Raw genomic sequence first — 18,187 nt, 5'->3', positions numbered from 1 at the left:
AAGTTGCAATGGCTGAATAGAAATACTAGTGGAAATAGGATATGGCAACTGATCAGACTTAGCTCTCTGACATGAATCACAAATAGTGTCACTACTATGCTCACCAACAAATGGGAGCTTATTATTTCTAAGAACTTGTTGAACTACAATAAATGAAGGATGTCCTAAACGTGCATGCCACCGCTCCGATGAAAGTTTAATGATTCCATATGCTTGTTTATTTGAGCTTCTAAACCGAGGAAACAACGGATATAGTCCTTGTATGCATCTACCTCGATGAAGAATTTTCCTCGTGACCTGATCCCGAATCAAAAAGAAATAGGGATGAAATTCTAAAAATACTTTGTTATCAAGGGCAATGCGATGAGCAGAGAGTAAGTTCTTCGAGGCACGAGGTATATGCAAAAATTTTCTAAGATGTATATCTTGTGTGGGGTTTTGATAATAGAATGACCAATATGACTTATCCGCATACCTATCCCGTTGGCGGTGTGGACTTGATCATGGCCGTGGTATTTCTCATGCATAGTCACTTTTTCTAGCTCGCTAGTGATGTGATCTGTAGCACCGCTGTCAACATACCAATTTGTATCGACTCCATAAGAGCCATCTGCAGCTGCAGCAACTCGTTTTCTTTGATAATTGTTGTCCTCGGCATAGCGCCAGTTGCAATCCTTGGCAATATGATTAGTTTTCTTGCATATTTGGCAGGGCCCAAACTCATCAAATTCATGCCCACGCGATGTATTATTGTTACCTGATTGTCCTCCTTGGCGGCCCCTATTGTTGGAGTAGAAGGGACGACCATTACCGGAGTGGTTGTTACCACCACCACCGTTGTAGCCACCATAGCCAGAGCTGCCTCCTTGCTGGTTGTTGTAGCCACCACCTGCTCCTTGCTGGTAGCCGCCACCGTGCTGATTGTAGTTGTTGCCGCCGCCGCGTTGTCCACCATAGTTGTTGCGCGGTTGGCCACGCTTGCCCTTGGGACCACGACCACCACGTGAAGCAGCATTAGCTGAGGACTTGAAATTGCCGGCGGCGCCCTGGAACAGCTCCACCCTCTGATCGAAGTTGGACATGAGGGCAAAGAGGGTGTCGAGGGAGACGAGCTCGGTGCGGACGTCAAGGGCGGAAATCAGCGGCTGGTACTCCATATCCAGCCCGGAGAGGATGTGAGACATCAACTCTTCGTCACCGAGAGGACTGCCAGCAGCCGCTAGCTCATCAGCCAGCGACCTCATATGGGCAAAGTAAGTTGCCACGTTCTGGTTTCCCTTCTGCGCATTGGTGAGGGCGACCCGAAGATTATTTATCTTGCTGCGTGATGTAGACGAGAACATGTTGGCGAGGTAGGTCCAGAGGCCATGCGTCGTGGGGATCGACACCACTTGGATTAGTACCTCCTTTGTCGGATTATTGAGAAGATACCCAAGCACGAGCTGGTCTTGGCGAACCCAGATCGCGTGCTCGGGGTTTGGCGTGGTGATGTCCTTGCCGTCCTTGTCCTTGGAGGCGAGAACCTTGGGTGGCTCGGCATCTGATCCATCGAGGAGACCAGAGGCCGGCGCTGCGAACCTGCGGAAGGATCTGCGCGCGCTAGAGGATATAATTCTGTCGGGTAAGTTTTTCTGTAACCTGGGTGGAAAGCACAGCGGTGGAGGAAGAAGACGCCATGGCTGGGTGGAGGTTTTGGTATATCGGGGTGTTTGCTAGATGCGATGGAAGAGCCTCGCTCTGATTACCATGAAAGTTTGGATCGAACGTCTTGCCTAACGAAGCTGACGGCTTCATGTTATATACTCCCTCCGTTCCGAATTACTTGTCTTAGAGTTGTCTAGATACGGAGGTATCTAGCACTAAAATGAGTCTAGATACATCCGTATCTAGACAAATCCAAGACAAGTAATTCGGAACGGAGGGAGTAGATGGGAAGATCCCACGATACAGAGTCGGTTCAGTATTACAAGATTTGGACGAACAAGGAAACTAGAAAGAGTCCGAACCAACTACTAAAACGTAGCTAGAGGCCTGATACAAGACGTAATTTAACAGTGCATGCCAGCAAGATAAATATAGTGCTTTCAGGTAGTAATTAAGGTGAACTTCACCAATCATGACCATGAAATACTTTACATGATCACACACCATCAGACAACAATTTTAATGTACAAAAAAAAAGATTCATGAGAGTTAGAAACACCACCATTCAGCTCTCTTTGTAGATACATACACACGTTGATAGATAGAACAAGACATTGACACGTCAAATGTATTGTACTCACTTACAGGAAGATAAGGTGCCGAAGGTAGACAGAATACCACTTCTGAATTAAGCATGACATTAAAAGAAAAATTATCTCTGGGGAGTAGAGATGAAGAACAAACAGCGAAAGCACTTGCCTGCCTGCTCCTCAGCAGCTACATACCACTTTGCCTGTTCGTGGATCAGGAAGAAGGCAAATGAGTTTAAGTCCATGAATTAATATTTCAGATAAAACAAAAAAAGAGAGTAATGTTCGAAAGCTATCCGGTGCCGCTGGATCTATCATAGTGCACACACTGAAAAAGTACATCTACGAACCCCTAATTTATAAAGTCGAAATGATCCAGCAAAGCAAGTGGGAGCTCTTGTAGATGGCGTTGCAGAGAGAGTAGCGCAAGGAAGCTCTGCATCTCATGCCGTCTCCAGCCCTGAATGTCATCCCTGCAACTGTCACACTGAATTAACTGCACTGCCGATTTCCCTTTTCGGGAGAATTCATCCGATCGAATCATAGTTTTAAACTAGGAAAAAGGCCCGTGCGTTGCAACGGGGCGTACTTAATCTAGGAAAAAAGTGCATGACAATGAGTCACACATAATTTAGTCGTTCAACATCAATCGTGTGACCATATCTAATATATGCGTTAAGATTCCTCATGTATATCTTCTTGTTCTCTCACCCTCTCTGGTGGCACTTAGCCTAGTGCCAATGACATGGTCCATTCTGAAGCCATTTCATGGTATAACATTAGCTACCATCGACTCATATGATGCATGCACCCAGGATATATATTTCTTCTTCTTATTCCACCCACGAGATTTAACGATGTTATCAAGATAGCTTGTCAGCCAACATGGATGTACATTGCACACGACAAAAAGCAGTAATTATGTTCATATCTAAACGGTCTTATATTTCTTTACAGAGGGAGTATATTCTATGTAGAATAAAAATGACCAAGAATCGAAGCTTATTACTCAGTACACTTATCTTGTTACAAGCTAATCCCGTGTCATTATAGAACTTGGTAGAGTTTAGTAACACTTTGATGGAAAAATGATCAACCAAATGATCTGCATGAGCAGACTACCTTATCAGAAATGAGTACATGACTCTCCTTCCTTGCTGCTGGTAGCTTATAACGCTAATACAGCATACTAAACTCAACTCAATCAAGGTAATATGTATGCTCCCCTCTGAAACACGCCCTTAACTACTGAAGAAAAATAAGAAATAGTAGTCAGCTTCATGCAAAAAATCTTGACGAAAAAGAAGAAATAACAATCAGCTCCATGTAAAAAAAATTATGCTGCAGTGTAATAGAAACATAATTAAGTTACAGAAGGCTGACCAGCTATTCCTGTCCACTAAGCAAATCTGTAGCACTGTCAACCAGAAGCATTGCACAATGCTAAACTTAACATATGTATACCACACCGTTCATCCAAACCTATTTCAGCAAAAGAAAGATCTATTATTTTAGTTTTACTTAATTTTTGTAAGCAAATAAAATTGTTGGAAGTGTTGCCGTGCAATGTCAGCTCTACATGGACCGCATAAACCACAGTAAGCTGATGTTAGCTATCATAGGAAAATTGCCCGTGATAATAGAGGTTCAAACTGTAGAAGGAAACACTTGACTGGAGGAGAGAAGAATAGTGATAAAAATGAGTAGTAGTAATTACTAACTGGATCTTACGTGATTGGTTCCCCACCCCCCCTCCTCGCTCTCGCTCTCGCGTCGCCCCCCCACGGGCGGCCGGCCGCGCACCTCTCTCTCCCGCCTCCAGCCTCCCTCTCCCCTTCCTCCCCGCCGCCGTCGCTGGCGCCCGCGGCTGGCCTGGCCCCGGGGTCGCTGGTAGCGGCGGCCTTCCTACCCTTCCCCTCCCGGTGGCTCCGGCGCGGGGCGGAGTTGCACCGAGGGGTGCTCCTAGGCGGCGGCGGTCCAGCTGGCGGCGGGGTTCCTTGTCGCAGAGCAGGCGGGCGGCTGGGCGGCGGCGCCGTCGTTGGCAGCAGGGTGGCGCTGTGGCTCGTCCTGGCGGCGGCGCTCGACCCAAATCTCAGCCCTACGGGGCCCATCTGGGCCTGGGCGGGCCGGCGGCGGGGCTGGTTGGCGGTATGATTCTCGGGATGGAGGGGAGAGGCGTTGCGCGACGGGGGCTGGCGGCACCGATGCCAGCTTGCTGCAGCACGGCCGGCGGGGCTTAGCAGGCCCGTTTCGGGCCGGGCCAGGGGTGGCCTGGTATGCCCCGCTGCCGTGTCCGGTCGGCTACCGCGACAGTGCCGGAGGCACGACTTCTCGCACGATGGCGGTGGAGGTGGTTCCCTTCCGCTCGGCATTGTTGCTGTTGATGAAGCTATGTACCTAGGGTAGGGTCATGGACCTGTCCAAGCTACCCTCCCCAAGGACATCCCTAGAAGAAATCACCTTTCAATCGACTTGGAGGTGATCCACTCGACGAACTCGAAGACACTCGACCATGAAGCCTACCACTCGACCAAGACCCGCCCACTCGACGGCTAGGAGATCTAAAGACGCTCCGCACGCTAACGGTCGGGCATTAAGTAGCCTTCATGGTCATTATAACACTTTATTAGTGGCATTACCAGTAACGCCCGACCTTAATGTACTTTAAACCCTGCATAATTGAGGGCCGGAGGGGTCTGGCGAACTCTATATAAGCCACCCCCCTCCTCAGTGCAAGGGGTTCGCACCCCTGTAATTCATACACACATAATCCAGTCGACCGCCTCCGGGCTCCGAGACGTAGGGCTGTTACTTCCTCTGAGAAGGGTCTGAACTGTGCTTACAACTACTCCATAGCTAGGATCTTGCCTCTCCATTACTACCCCCTACACTACTGTCAGACTTAGAACCACGACAGTTGGTGCCCACCGTGGGGCAGGTGTCTTAGCGACTTGTTGGAGAAGTTGCGTTTTTTCCGATCCAAATCATCATGGTTTCAGGCGGAGTTTTGGTAGAGGGCCGCGAGATCCGTCTCGGTGCGCTCACGTTCATCGTCGACGACTCCGCTTGGCTTTAGGAGGCTCCGCTCGACGTCGACGCGCTCCCTGTCCGCGGGGCAACGCACTTTCGCGCGTGCGTTCGCGGCGTCCTCTTGCGGCAACCGTCGACCCATTATCGGTCGGCCCCTGTGTTGTCCTCCCTCCCTGTTTCCCGCCGGCGCAAGCGCTCCGGTCGGTCGAGACTTCAGCGGTGGGTGAGACACGCGGTGGCTCGCCAGTCGGCCACCCCTCAAGTCGCGGCGATCGAGCCCGACGAATCTCTCTACGGCCTGTTCGATCTGTCGACTGGCTCCGCAGAGACTGCTTCCGAGTGCGACAGCAGTGATCCGGCGGCGGAGGTTCTGATGGTCGATGGACCTCGCAGTCCTCCCGGTTTTCCCCGCACCGACGGAGGCGGCGGCGGCGGCGACCCGTCGCATGCCGATGAGGAATATCTCCTCGAGCCTCTCACGTCACTGCAGAGAGAAGAACTTCGCCGCCGGAACATGGATGTGCTACACACTCCTATCGTTGGAGAAACCCCCGAGGCCCGTGCCTTGGAGGACGCGCGCTTGGCCAGCTTGGCTGAGCGCACTCGACTGGATAACCTCCAGCGAGCACTTGACGAGCGCGCACGACAACGGGTTCCAGAATCCAGTCGCCGTCAGCTCTTTCCGCCACCAACTCAGGTATATCGAACTCCGATTCAGAATTTAGCAGCTGCAGCCCGTATAGCAGAATCGATTCAGCCTTCTCAGTCAGAGGCTGGCAGAGGCCTGTTACAGATCAGAGCATTACTTAGGGCAGCAGGAGATCAAAATTCAGCTGTGTCACAATCGCGGAATAGGATCCACATCAGATCCGTCGCTGCAGATACAGTCCAGTCAGCCCACAGCCCAAGATCGCCGCCGAGGCGTGAGGGACGTGGAGACAGGCGTGATCAGTACAGGAACCGTGAGCAGTATGATCACCGACTCGATCGTGATGATCGACTTCGAGTGCCCACCCCTCCTCCGAGGAGTGGATCGTGCGTGCCTCGACAGCAGGATGACAGACGTCCTCATAGTGTGGGGCGAAGGATTCCAGTCGACCCCAGGGAACCAGGCTTTGATGTGAGATCTATTCTCGTTCAGGGTTTAGTCGACAGGAACAGAGCTCACCGAGAAGGTAATGACAGAGATGTACCCACCAGCAGCAGAGTACACGTCTCAGGACCAGAGTGCTTCAGCAGAGCCATCAGGGCCACGGTGATTCCTCCCAACTTCAGGTTGGCGACTGGAGTCAGTAAGTTCACTGGTGAGTCCAAGCCTGATACTTGGCTTGAGGACTACCGAGTGGCTGTTCAGATTGGCGGCGGCAACGATGAGGTGGCCATGAAACACCTGCCTCTTATGTTGGAGGGTTCGGCCAGAGCATGGCTGAATCAGTTAGCACCCAGCAGCATTTACACTTGGGAAGATCTTGCCCGAGTGTTTGTCAGAACATTTGAAGGAACTTGCAAGCGACCAGCAGGATTGACAGAGCTGCAATCTTGTGTGCAGAAGTCGAACGAAACTTTGAGGGATTACATCCAGAGATGGATCACGTTGCATCACACGGTAGAGAATGTGTCTGATCACCAAGCAGTCTGTGCCTTCAAGGAAGGCGTTAAGTACAGAGAGCTGAACTTGAAATTCGGTCGAACCGGAGACATGTCTCTGAGTCGAATGATGGAGATTGCCACCAAGTATGCCAATGGTGAAGAAGAGGATTGACTCCGGAGTGGCAAGCACAAGTCAGTCGCCCACGAAACCGGAGGAGGGAATTCCAGTCGGAAGCAAAAGCGGAAAGCCGAGCCAGCTGCTCCGGGAGAAGCCTTGGCCGTAACTCAAGGGAAGTTTAAGGGAAAACCCAAAGGGCCTTGGAACCCTAAGAAAGTGAAAGACCAAGACGGAAATGATGTGTTGGATCTGCCATGCCACATTCACACAAAGAAAGATGAAGAGGGTAAACTCATTTACCCGAAACATACCACTCGATAGTGTCGGCTCTTGATCCAGCAGTTCCAAGGGAAGCAACCCAAAGATAAGGAAAAAGAGTCAGACAAAGTTGAGGATAAGGAAGATAGTGATGATGGATAACCCCAGGTCAATTCCACCCTGATGATTTTTGCTGACGTTGAAAGAAAAAGTCGACTGAAAGTTATCAACCGAGAAGTGAATATGGTCACTTCGGCGACGCCCAGTTATTTGAAATGGTTTCAGACTGCCATCACATTTGACCAGTCTGATCACCCAACGCACATTGCCACCCCTGGGAGGCAAGCTTTGGTGGTCGACCCAGTTGTCGAAGGCACTCGACTGACCAAAGTGTTGATGGATGGAGGCAGCGGCTTGAATATATTGTATGCAGAGACGTTGAAAGGGATGGGCATTTCGATGTCCAGACTCAGTACCAGCAACATGAGCTTCCATGGAGTCATTCCTGGAAAGAAGGCTGAGTCACTCGGCCAAATCGCTCTTGATGTGGTTTTCGGTGACTCCAAGAATTATCGCAAAGAAAAGCTGACGTTTGAGGTTGTGGATTTTCAGAGTGCTTATCACGCTATTTTGGGCAGGCCAGCTTATGCACGTTTCATGGCTCGACCATGTTATGTGTATCTCAAATTGAAGATGCCTGGTCCCAGAGGTGTGATCACTATTACTGGCAATCAGAAGAAGGCGGAAGAGTGCTTTCAGAAAGGCTCAAAGATCGCCGATGCACAGATGGTAGTGATAGAGTTATAGGAATACCAGAAAACTGCAGATCCAAGTGATTTGTTTCAAGCCAAGAAGCCCGCTACAGAGTCAGCGTTCCAGTCGTCCGGTGAGACGAGGTCGATTCATATCCACCCGACCGATCCTAATGCTGCTCTGACTCATATCTCAACAACACTCGACTCCAAATAGGAAGAAGCGCTCATCCAGTTCCTCCGTGAGAACTGGGACATCTTCGCATGGAAGCCTTCTGACAAGCCAGGTGTTCCCAGGGGGCTGGCTGAGCACCGTCTATGAGTCGACCTGAAAGTGAAACCTGTCAAAGAACATCTTCGATGGTCCGCTGTCCAGAAGATAAATGCCATTTGCGAGGAGGTGGCTCGGCTCTTAGCGGCGGAGTTTATCCGAGAAATTTACCACTCCGAGTGGCTCGCTAATGCTATCATGGTCCCCAAGAAGGACAAGTCACTTCACATGTGCATTGACTTTAAACATATCAATTGGGCCTGCCCGAAAGATCATTTTCCTCTCCCCCGCATCGACCAGATAGTCGACTCGACTGCGGGGTGTGTGCGTCTGTCTTTTTTGGACGCCTATTCCGGTTACCATCAGATCCGTCTGTATGGGCCCGATGAGATCAAAATAGCTTTCATCACTCCATTTGGGTGCTTCTGTTATGTTACCATGCAATTCGGCCTCAAGAATGCCGGAGCCACATTCATGAGGATGATTCAGAAGTGTTTGCTCACTCAAATCAGTCGGAATGTGGAAGCATACATGGATGATATTGTGGTCAAGTCACGGAAGGGTTCCGACCTGCTGACTGACCTTGCTGAAACCTTTGCCAACCTCAGGAGGTATGATATCAAGCTTAATCCATCAAAGTGCACATTCGGAGTTCCTGGCGGAAAGTTACTCGGTTTTCTCATTTCCGAACGGCGAATCGACGCCAATCCAGAAAAAGTTGGTACTATACTCCGGATGAAACGTCCTGTGCGTGTGCACGACGTCCAGAAGCTTACTGGTTTCTTGGTCGCTTTAAGTTGATTCATCTCTCGTCTCGGTGAAAAGGCATTGCCTCTTTACCGACTGATGAAGAAGTCAGACAAGTTCGAGTGGACTCCGGAAGCTGATGCAGTGTTTGCAAAGCTCAAAGCTCTGCTCTCCACCCAGCCGGTGTGTAACACCCTCGATGCGACTATATCTCCCACGTGTCGAGGCACGACTTAGAGGCATAATCGCATTGAAGGCATATGTCGCAAGTAAGGCAATCTTCACAACATCCCATGTAATATGAATAATAAAAAGGGATAACATAGTTGGCTTACACTCGCCACGTCAATCAAGATACATAAATAACATTACATCATCCAAACACTCATGGCCCGACTACGTCGCCAAAATAGAAGATAAACCCAACATGCGACACGGTCCCAATCACCCCCAACTGGGCACCACTACTGATCATCGGGGAAAGACACATAGTAACGTTGAGAGTCCCGTCGAACTCCCACTTGAGCTCGAGCGCATCACCTGGAGCAGAATCATCTGGCCCTGCATCTGGTGTAATAGTAATCTGTGAGCCATAGGGACTCAGCAATCTCGCACCCTCGCGACTAATACTATTTAAGCTTATAGGTAAGGCAAGGTAAAAGTATATGTGGAGCTGCAGCAAGCGACTAGCATATGTGGTGGCTAACTTATTCACAAAAGAGAGCGAGAAGAGGAGGCAAGGCGCGAGCGAGAAACTAGAGGGCAACCTGCGCAAACATTACTCCAACACCGTGTCCACTTCCCGGACTCCGCCGGGAAGAGGCCATCACAGTAACACACACAGTTAATTCATTTTAATTAAGTTAAGGTTCAAGTTATCTACAACCGGACATTAACAAATTCCCATCTGCCCATAACCGTGGGCACGGCTTTCGAAAGTTCAATCCCTGCAGGGGAGTCCCAACTTAGCCCATGACAAGCTCTCACGGTCAACGAAGGAATAGACCTCCTCCCAAGACGTTCCGATCAGACTCGGTATCTCGGTACAACAAGACACTTCGACAGGTTAAAACAAGACCAGCAACACCGCCCGAATGTGCCGACAAATCCCGATAGGAGCTGCACATATCTCTTTCTCAGGGCACACTCAGATGAACACTACGTACAGCTAAAACCAACCCTCAAGTTGCCCCGAGGTGGCGCTGCAAGTGGCTCTATTTGGACCAACACTCAGAGGAGCACTAGCCCGGGGAGGTTTAAATAAGATGACCCTCGGGCTCCGGAAACCCAAGGGAAAAAGAGGCTAGGTGGCAAATGGTAAGACCAAGGTTGGGCATTGATGGAAAATCTTTAATCAAGGTGAACTATCAAGGGGTTCCCATTATAACCCAACCGCGTAAGGAACGCAAAATCCGGGAACATAACACCGATATGACGGAAACTAGGGCAGCAAGAGTGGAACAAAACACTAGGCGAGAGGCCGAGCCTTCCACCCTTTACCAAGTGTATAGATGCATTAAGATAACAAGGCAATATAATGATATCCCAACAAGTAAATAAATGTTCCAACAAGGAACGACCTTCAATCTTCACCTACAACTAGCAACGCTATAAGAGGGGCTGAGCAAAGCGGTAACATAGCCAATCAACGGTTTGCTAGGACATGGTGGGTTAGAGGTTTGACATGGAAATTTGGGATGCTTGAAAGAAAATGGTAGGCATCGTAGCATTGGCATAGCAAAAGAGCGAGCAATCTAGCATAGCAAAGATAGTAGTGATTTCGAGGGTATGATCATCTTGCCTGCAAAGCTATCAGAGTTGACTGGATCCTCGAAAGCAAACTCAACGGGCTCCTCGTTAGCGAACTCATCTCCCGGCTCTACCCAAACAAGACAAATAAGCAACAAGGACACAATCAACCACGTGCAAGGATCAAACAATATGATGCAATGATGATATGCTATGCGGGATGCGATGCGGGATGCATATGAAAGATGTGACAGGAAATGCATGAACCTGGCCTCAACATGGAAATACAAGTGTGCCACTGGAAAGATGAGATGAAATCTCTTGAAAACGATATAAAGAACGCCGGAATCGGAGTTACGGTTTGGAAATGACAAGTGATTCAAATATGACACCGGTCTGTGATTTACAGCAAGTAGCCATCTAAATGCAATGAGATGAACATGCTACAACACTCAAACATGACAACAAAATACATGGCAGGGATGCATTCAAAATTCTTAACAAAAGTCTAGCACTGAGCTACGGCCAATTCATCCATTAACAGGTTCAAACAAGCATGGCAAAACTGCATATGGAAAACAGATCTCAGACTTAGTGAAATTAACACTTGTCTGGAATTTCAGACCAAGTAGCTCTCTTCGGAGCAACAAAACTACATGCTATAGGATCTGAACATGACAAAGAAGAACATGGCATGGAGCTACTCAAATAGCTTAACAAAAGTCCCTTAGTGACCTTGAGCCAAAAGGGATCAGAAAATATACTAACAAGCACGTGAACATAGCAAAAGCATAACCAGTTTTCAGACTTGGTGAAAACTGGCACATGCTGAAAACAGATATCAAGTAGGCATGTTTACGAGCTCGATGCTCTCACTACGGAGCAAGTAATGCCAAGAAAAGCATACATCTATCAAGAACACATAAAATGCAAGCTAGACATGGCAAGAACAATGGCATAGCATGCACGGATCAACTACAACATCATCGGCAAAATTGCAAACGAGTTGACAATCTGCCCAGATTCACAAAGTATCAAAAGTAGAGCTCGATTGACTCAAGCTAGGGTGCTCCATAATTGCAAACAAAGGCATGGATGGATAGAGCACTACAATATTAATAGAACTCCCTTACTGATCATCCTCAAAAGAGGCACGGATCACTAGGAAACAACATGAACATATGGCATCATGAGATAAACAGGACAAGGACTTGGTGGAAATGCTAAGTCCCTGAAAACAGAATTACCAAGTGCACCACTTTGCAAGCTTGCACTAGACACCACACACATAACAAAAATACATGGGTTGCACCTCTAGAAAGATGACAAAACCCTTAACAAAACATATGTAGAGCATCAGGGCATATCATGCACACAATAATCATGGCAAAAATGACAAAAGTCTAAATGGAGTAGCATATCTGACAATTAACTCAAGTAGCCCTCTTCTAACAGCATTTCTGGCATCAAGATAAACTCAAATGAAAATGATGCAATGGAATGAAATGATGTACTCTCTGAGATGAACATTTTGATATGCTATATGCATGAATCAAAGCTACAGATGCAAAGTTACAGGGCCGAGAACAGGAGCATATGGATCTGTGATTTCGGGACTTAGACGAAAAAATCACCCCGAGATCTAGGGTTTGCGCGGAAGCCGAGGCGGTGGCGCAGTCCGTCGGAGACGACGAAGACGGCGGCGGCTGGGGTTGGGGGCGTCGGATCCGGTCGCTCCTTGACCGGATCTGGCCGGCGGAGCGAGCTGGCGGCGGGGGCGGCGCGCTGCGCGACGGCGGCGGCGGATAGCGACCTGCGGTGGCGCGGCGGCGGATGGCGGGCGAGGCGGCGCGGCGGCTGGGCGGGCGAGGCGGCGGCGGTAGCTGGCGCTGGCGGCGCGACGCGATGGCGGCTCGGGGCGGCTCGGCCCAGGCGGCGGCGGAGGAGGGCCCGCCCTGGGCCTGGCGGTCCGGCGGCTCACTATTGGCGGCGGCGATGCGTCGGTCGGCGGCGGACATGTCCGGTGCGCGCGAGGGGATTTTTAGGGTTTCGGGGGAAGAAGGAGATCCGAAAATGGAGGGGTCTTTATATAGGCATAGAGGGAGCTAGGAGAGTCCAAATGAGGTGCGGTTTTCGGCCACACGATCGTGATCGAACGCTCTAGGTGATGGAGCAGAGTTAGGTGGGTTTTGGGACAAATTGGAGGGGTGTTGGGCTGCAACACACACGAGGCCTTTTCGGTCCCTCGGTTAACCGTTGGAGTATCAAACGAAGTCCAAATGATACGAAACTTGACAAGCGGTCTACCGGTAGTAAATCAAGGCCGCTTGGCAAGTCTCGGTCCAATCCGGAAATGTTTAATCCCCACACACGAAAGAAAGCTAGAAATGACCACCGGAGGAGAACGAAGTGCCGGAATGCAAAACGGACAACGGGGAAAATGCTCGAATGCATGAGACGAACACGTATGCAAATGCAATGCACATGATGACATGACATGAGATGCATGAAAACGACAACAACACACAGAGACAAAACCTGAACCCGAGAAAATAAAATAACTTAACACCGGAAACGGCAAGAGTTGGAGTACAAATTGGGAAAGTTATATCCGGGGTGTTACAACACTCCACCACTACGAAAGGATATCGTCCCGAGATCTAGGACTGAAAGAACGCCGGGTACTCAGAACGGAGGTGATCCTCGTGTTCCCAGGTAGCTTCACGGTCGGAATGGTGTGCCCACTTGACTTTGAGAAATTTGATTGACTTGTTGCGAGTCTTGCGTTCAGTCTCTTCAAGAATAGCAACTGGGTGCTCACGATAGGAGAGATCTTCTTGGAGCTCAATGTCCTCGAAGTTGACGGTGTGGTCAGGAGTCTTGAAGCACTTTCGAAGCCGAGAGACATGGAACACATCATGAACATTTGCAAAGTTTGAAGGAAGCTCGAGTTGATAGGCGAGGTCGCCTCTCTTGCTGACAATCTTGAAAGGTCCCACGTATCTAGGGGCAAGCTTCCCTTTGATATCGAAGCGACGAGTACCTTTCATAGGAGAGACACGGAGGTAAACATGATCTCCGATCTCGAAAGCCAAATCACGGTGCTTACTATCATAGTAGCTCTTCTGACAGGATTGGGCTGCTTTGAGGTTATCACGAATGACTTTGCACATTTCTTCTGCCTCTGTGATTAAGTCATTACCCAAAAGCTGACGTTCACCGGTTTCGGACTAGTTGAGAGGGGTACGGCACTTCCTGCCATACAGAATTTCAAATGGGGCCTTGCCCGAACTTGCTTGAAAACTGTTGTTGTAGGAGAATTCAGCATAAGGAAGACAATCCTCCCACTTCATGCCGAAGGAGATCACACAAGCCCTGAGCATATCTTCAAGAATCTAGTTGACACGCTCGACTTGACCGCTAGTTTGAGGATGGAAAGCAGTGCTGAAGCGGATGTTGGTGCCCATGGCCTTCTGAAAAGAATCCCAAAACTTGGATGTAAAGATGCTTCCATGGTCTGAAGAGATCACTTGTGGAATACCATGCAGAGAGACAATCCGAGAGGTATAGAGTTCCGCCAATTGAGCTGCAGTGATCGACTCTTTGATAGGCAGAAAGTGAGCCACTTTAGTGAGTTTGTCGATGACAACGAATATAGCATCATTGCCACGCTTGGACTTTGGAAACCCAGTCACGAAGTCCATTTCAATGTGGTCAAACTTCCATTCTGGAATGGCAAGAGGTTGGAGGAGACCAGATGGCCTTTGTGTTCTGCCTTCACTCTTCTGCAGACATCACATTCATTCACGAATTGAGCAATCTCGCGCTTCATTCGAGTCCACCAATAAGCTTGCTTAAGGTCCTGATACATCTTCGTGCTCCCAGGGTGGATGGAGAGGAGAGAATTGTGAGCCTCGTTCATGATCACTTTACGAAGTTCACCTTTGGGTACAACAATTCGATCCTCGAAGAAGAGGGTGTCCTTGTCATCAAGGCGGTAGCACTTGTACTTGGGTTGACTCTTGGCAATCCCAATCTTCACCTTTTTCACCATAGCATCAAGAAGCTGGGCTTGGCGAATCTGATCTTCCAAGGTAGGAGAGACTTGAAGGTTGGCGAGGAAACCTTGAGGAACAACTTGCAGATTAAGTTTGCGGAAAGCTTCACAAAGCTCGGGTTGATAAGGTTTGAGAATCAGACTATTGCAATAAGCCTTTCTGCTCAATGCGTCAGCAATCACATTGGCCTTGCCTGGAGTATACTCGATACTCGGATTATACTCTTGAATCATTTCGACCCATCGAGTTTGCCTGAGGTTGAGATTAGGCTGAGTGAAGATGTACTTGAGACTCTTGTGATCAGTGAAAATGTCCACTTTTCTTCCCAATAGAAGATGTCTCCAACTCAAAAGAGCATGCACAACTGCCGCCAACTCAAGGTCATGAGTGGGGTAGTTCTTCTCATTAGGCTTCAACTGGCGAGAGGTATAAGCAACAACTTTTTTCTCTTGCATCAATACTGCGCCAAGACCTTGGAGGGAGGCATCACAAAAGACCTCGTACGGTTTGGATTCATCAGGCGGAGTCAGAACTAGAGCAGTGATCAATTTCTCTTTCAAAGTGTTGAAAGCAATGTCACACTCCGGAGACCAAACGTACTTGACGTGCTTCTGGAGAAGATTTGAGAGAGGCTTCGCGATCTTAGAAAAGTTTTCAACGAATCTTCGACAATAGCTTGCGAGACCGAGGAAGCTGCGGAGTTGCTTCACATTCTGAGGAGGTTCCCAATTCACAATTGCAGACACCTTCTCGGGATTCACGGCAATGCCCTTGGCAGAGATGATATGACCAAGATAAAGAACCTCATCGAGCCAAAATTCACACTTGGAGAACTCGGCGTAGAACTGATGTTCTCTGAGCTTATCAAGAACCAAACGCAAGTGCTTGGCATGATCTTCCTTGTTCTTGGAGAAAACCAGAATGTCGTCGAGATAGACCAAAACGAATTCATTGGTGTAGGCGTTGAAGATGAAGTTCATCATGCGAGAGAACGTCGGAGGAGCATTGACGAGGCCAAAAGACATGACAGTGTATTCATATGAACCATAGCTTGTTCTGAAAGCCGTCTTGGGAATATCTTGTTCACGGATTCGAATCTGATGATAACCCATACGGAGATCAAGCTTGGAGAATACTTGGGCACCTTTGAGTTGTTCGAACAGCTCATTGATGTTGGGAAGTGGGTATTTGTTCTTGATGGTCTTCTTGTTCAATGGACGGTAATCAACACAAAGTCGGTCTGTTCCATCCTTCTTCTTCACAAAAAGAACACCACAACCCCACGGAGAAGAACTAGGCCGGATGAGACCCATTCTTTCTTGAATATCGAGTTGCTTCTTCAGCTCCTTCAACTCTTTAGGTCCGAGCTTGTAAGGACGCTTGCACACAGGTTCCGTACTGGGCTCAAGATCAATGACGAATTCCACTGGCCGGTGCAGAGGCATTCCTGGAAGCTCTTCTGGAAAGACGTCTTGATATTCGCAAACGACTGGAATTTGCGAGATAGCATCCAATTCACCCTTCTCATTGAGAGAAAACAGACGGATGGTATCATCACGAGCGGCAAAGACAATTACATCCTCAGATGAATGAGTCAATTGAATCTGCCTTGCAGCACAATCAAGATGTGCCTTGTGCTTAGTAGGCCAATCCATCCCGAGAATAAGATCAATATCCGAGTTGCCAAGAACCACCGGAGAAGAGAGAAACTTGTAATTACCCAACGTGATAGAGACATCCGGGACGCAATTTTTAGAAGTCATTTGCTTGCCCGGAGACACAATCTTCAACAGAACAGGAATCCTTTCGGTCGCAAAATCATGCTTGGCAACAAATGGTGTTGAAATAAAAGAAAGCGATGCACCCGTGTCAAAAAGAACTTTTGCAGGAACATCGTTAACAGGAAGGTTACCCATGATCACATCTGGCGAGTCCTCTGCCTGAGCTGCATTCAGTAAATTGACCTTGGCGTGCTTGGGGTTATGCTTGACCACAGCTTTACTTGCCGATCTGATAGGAGGAGGAGGAGGAAGACGCCTCTGGTTGAAACACTTGTTGGCATAGTGACCCTTCTGTTGGCACTTGTTGCACGTGACCTCTGAAAGCGGACGGTGATACGGAGCACTCGATCTTGGAGCTTGAGACGAAGTCTTGTTCTGAAAGCCAGGGTTGGGTGGGTGGGAAGAACCACTGCCACCTTTGCTCTTCTGCTGATACGGCTGACGGAACGGAGGAGGAGGAAGCCAATACTTCTGCTGCTTGGCCACTTGAGTAGAGGAAGAAGGCGTAACATCTCTGACTCGCTTCTTGGAAGCATCACACCTCAACTGAGCAGCCCCTTGCTTCAGCGCCATGTTGTAGAACTCATCGTATCTCAAGGGCTCGAAGAGAACAAGAGCGAGCTGAATTTCTTCTCTAAGACCACCCCTGAACTGATATATCATGCTCTTCTCATCAGGGATGTCCTGCTTGGCAAAGCGGGCGAGCTTCTGGAACAACTTGTTGTAGTCATAGACAGACAAAGAGCCTTGCTTCAGGTTGCGGAATTCCTCACGCTTGCTTTAAACCACACTCTGAGGAATATGATGAGCTCGGAAATCTCGACGGAAATCATCCCAAGTGATAACACGTCCACCTCTGGAATCCTTGTACTGCTGAAACCATTCTGCAGCTTGATCTTTGAGTTGGAAGGAAGCGAACTTGACGAAATCCTCAGGCCTGACGTTGCTGCACTCGGAATGCTTGCACAGATCCACGAGCCAATCGTCAACATCGGTTGCCTCAACACAATTGCTAAAAGTCTTTGGCCCGTTAGCAAGGAACTGGTTGAGTGTAGCAAAGTGATTCTGATTGTTGCCTTGATTCCCTTGGTTGCCTTGATTGCGCTCTTGAAGAATTTGCATGATCAACTGTGTGTTTGCATTGGTTGCGGCCATCACAGCTTACCATGCCTCCGGAGGAGGTGGAGGTGGTGGCGGATCTTGATGCTGATTCTGACTGGTGCTCTTAGCGGGAGCCATCCTGAAGAGGTCGACCACCGTTAGCACATAGACAGATAAATGAAGCTGAATCCAACGGAATGAAAATTGCAACATATAGTCTTCACATCCGAACAAAATGAACGAATGCATTCCTCTTGAAATGGTCACATATCCATAAAGTGAGAAGCCACGTAGAATTAAGGTAGAGAAATAAATCAACAAGGTACGGATCAAGAACGAATAATCGGTAAGAAATCCCAATCTCAAACCAATATCCGTGGAAGAAGAACTAGAGCTACAAGAATTCCCACCTATGAAACTCCCGAACCTTTCCGGTTATGCAATCAGGTGTTGGGGATACAGGGGAAGCATAATATCTCACCCAAATCTAGCAAATCC

General features: G+C 48.7%; 2 pseudogenes; both read right to left on the bottom strand.

Annotated features, from left to right (window-relative positions):
• Positions 1-1,066: 1,066 nt before the first annotated feature.
• Positions 1,067-1,205, bottom strand: LOC125526141 (annotated as a pseudogene).
• Positions 1,206-6,030: 4,825 nt separating this feature from the next.
• LOC125518360 overlaps positions 6,031-18,187 on the bottom strand; it is a 68,609-nt pseudogene continuing 56,452 nt past the window's right edge.

Source organism: Triticum urartu, chromosome 7, assembly GCF_003073215.2.
Source record: "Triticum urartu cultivar G1812 chromosome 7, Tu2.1, whole genome shotgun sequence".
NCBI lineage: Eukaryota > Viridiplantae > Streptophyta > Magnoliopsida > Poales > Poaceae > Triticum > Triticum urartu.
The sequence above is the reverse complement of the archived record's forward strand: the minus strand, read 5'-3'. Positions and strand labels throughout refer to the sequence as shown.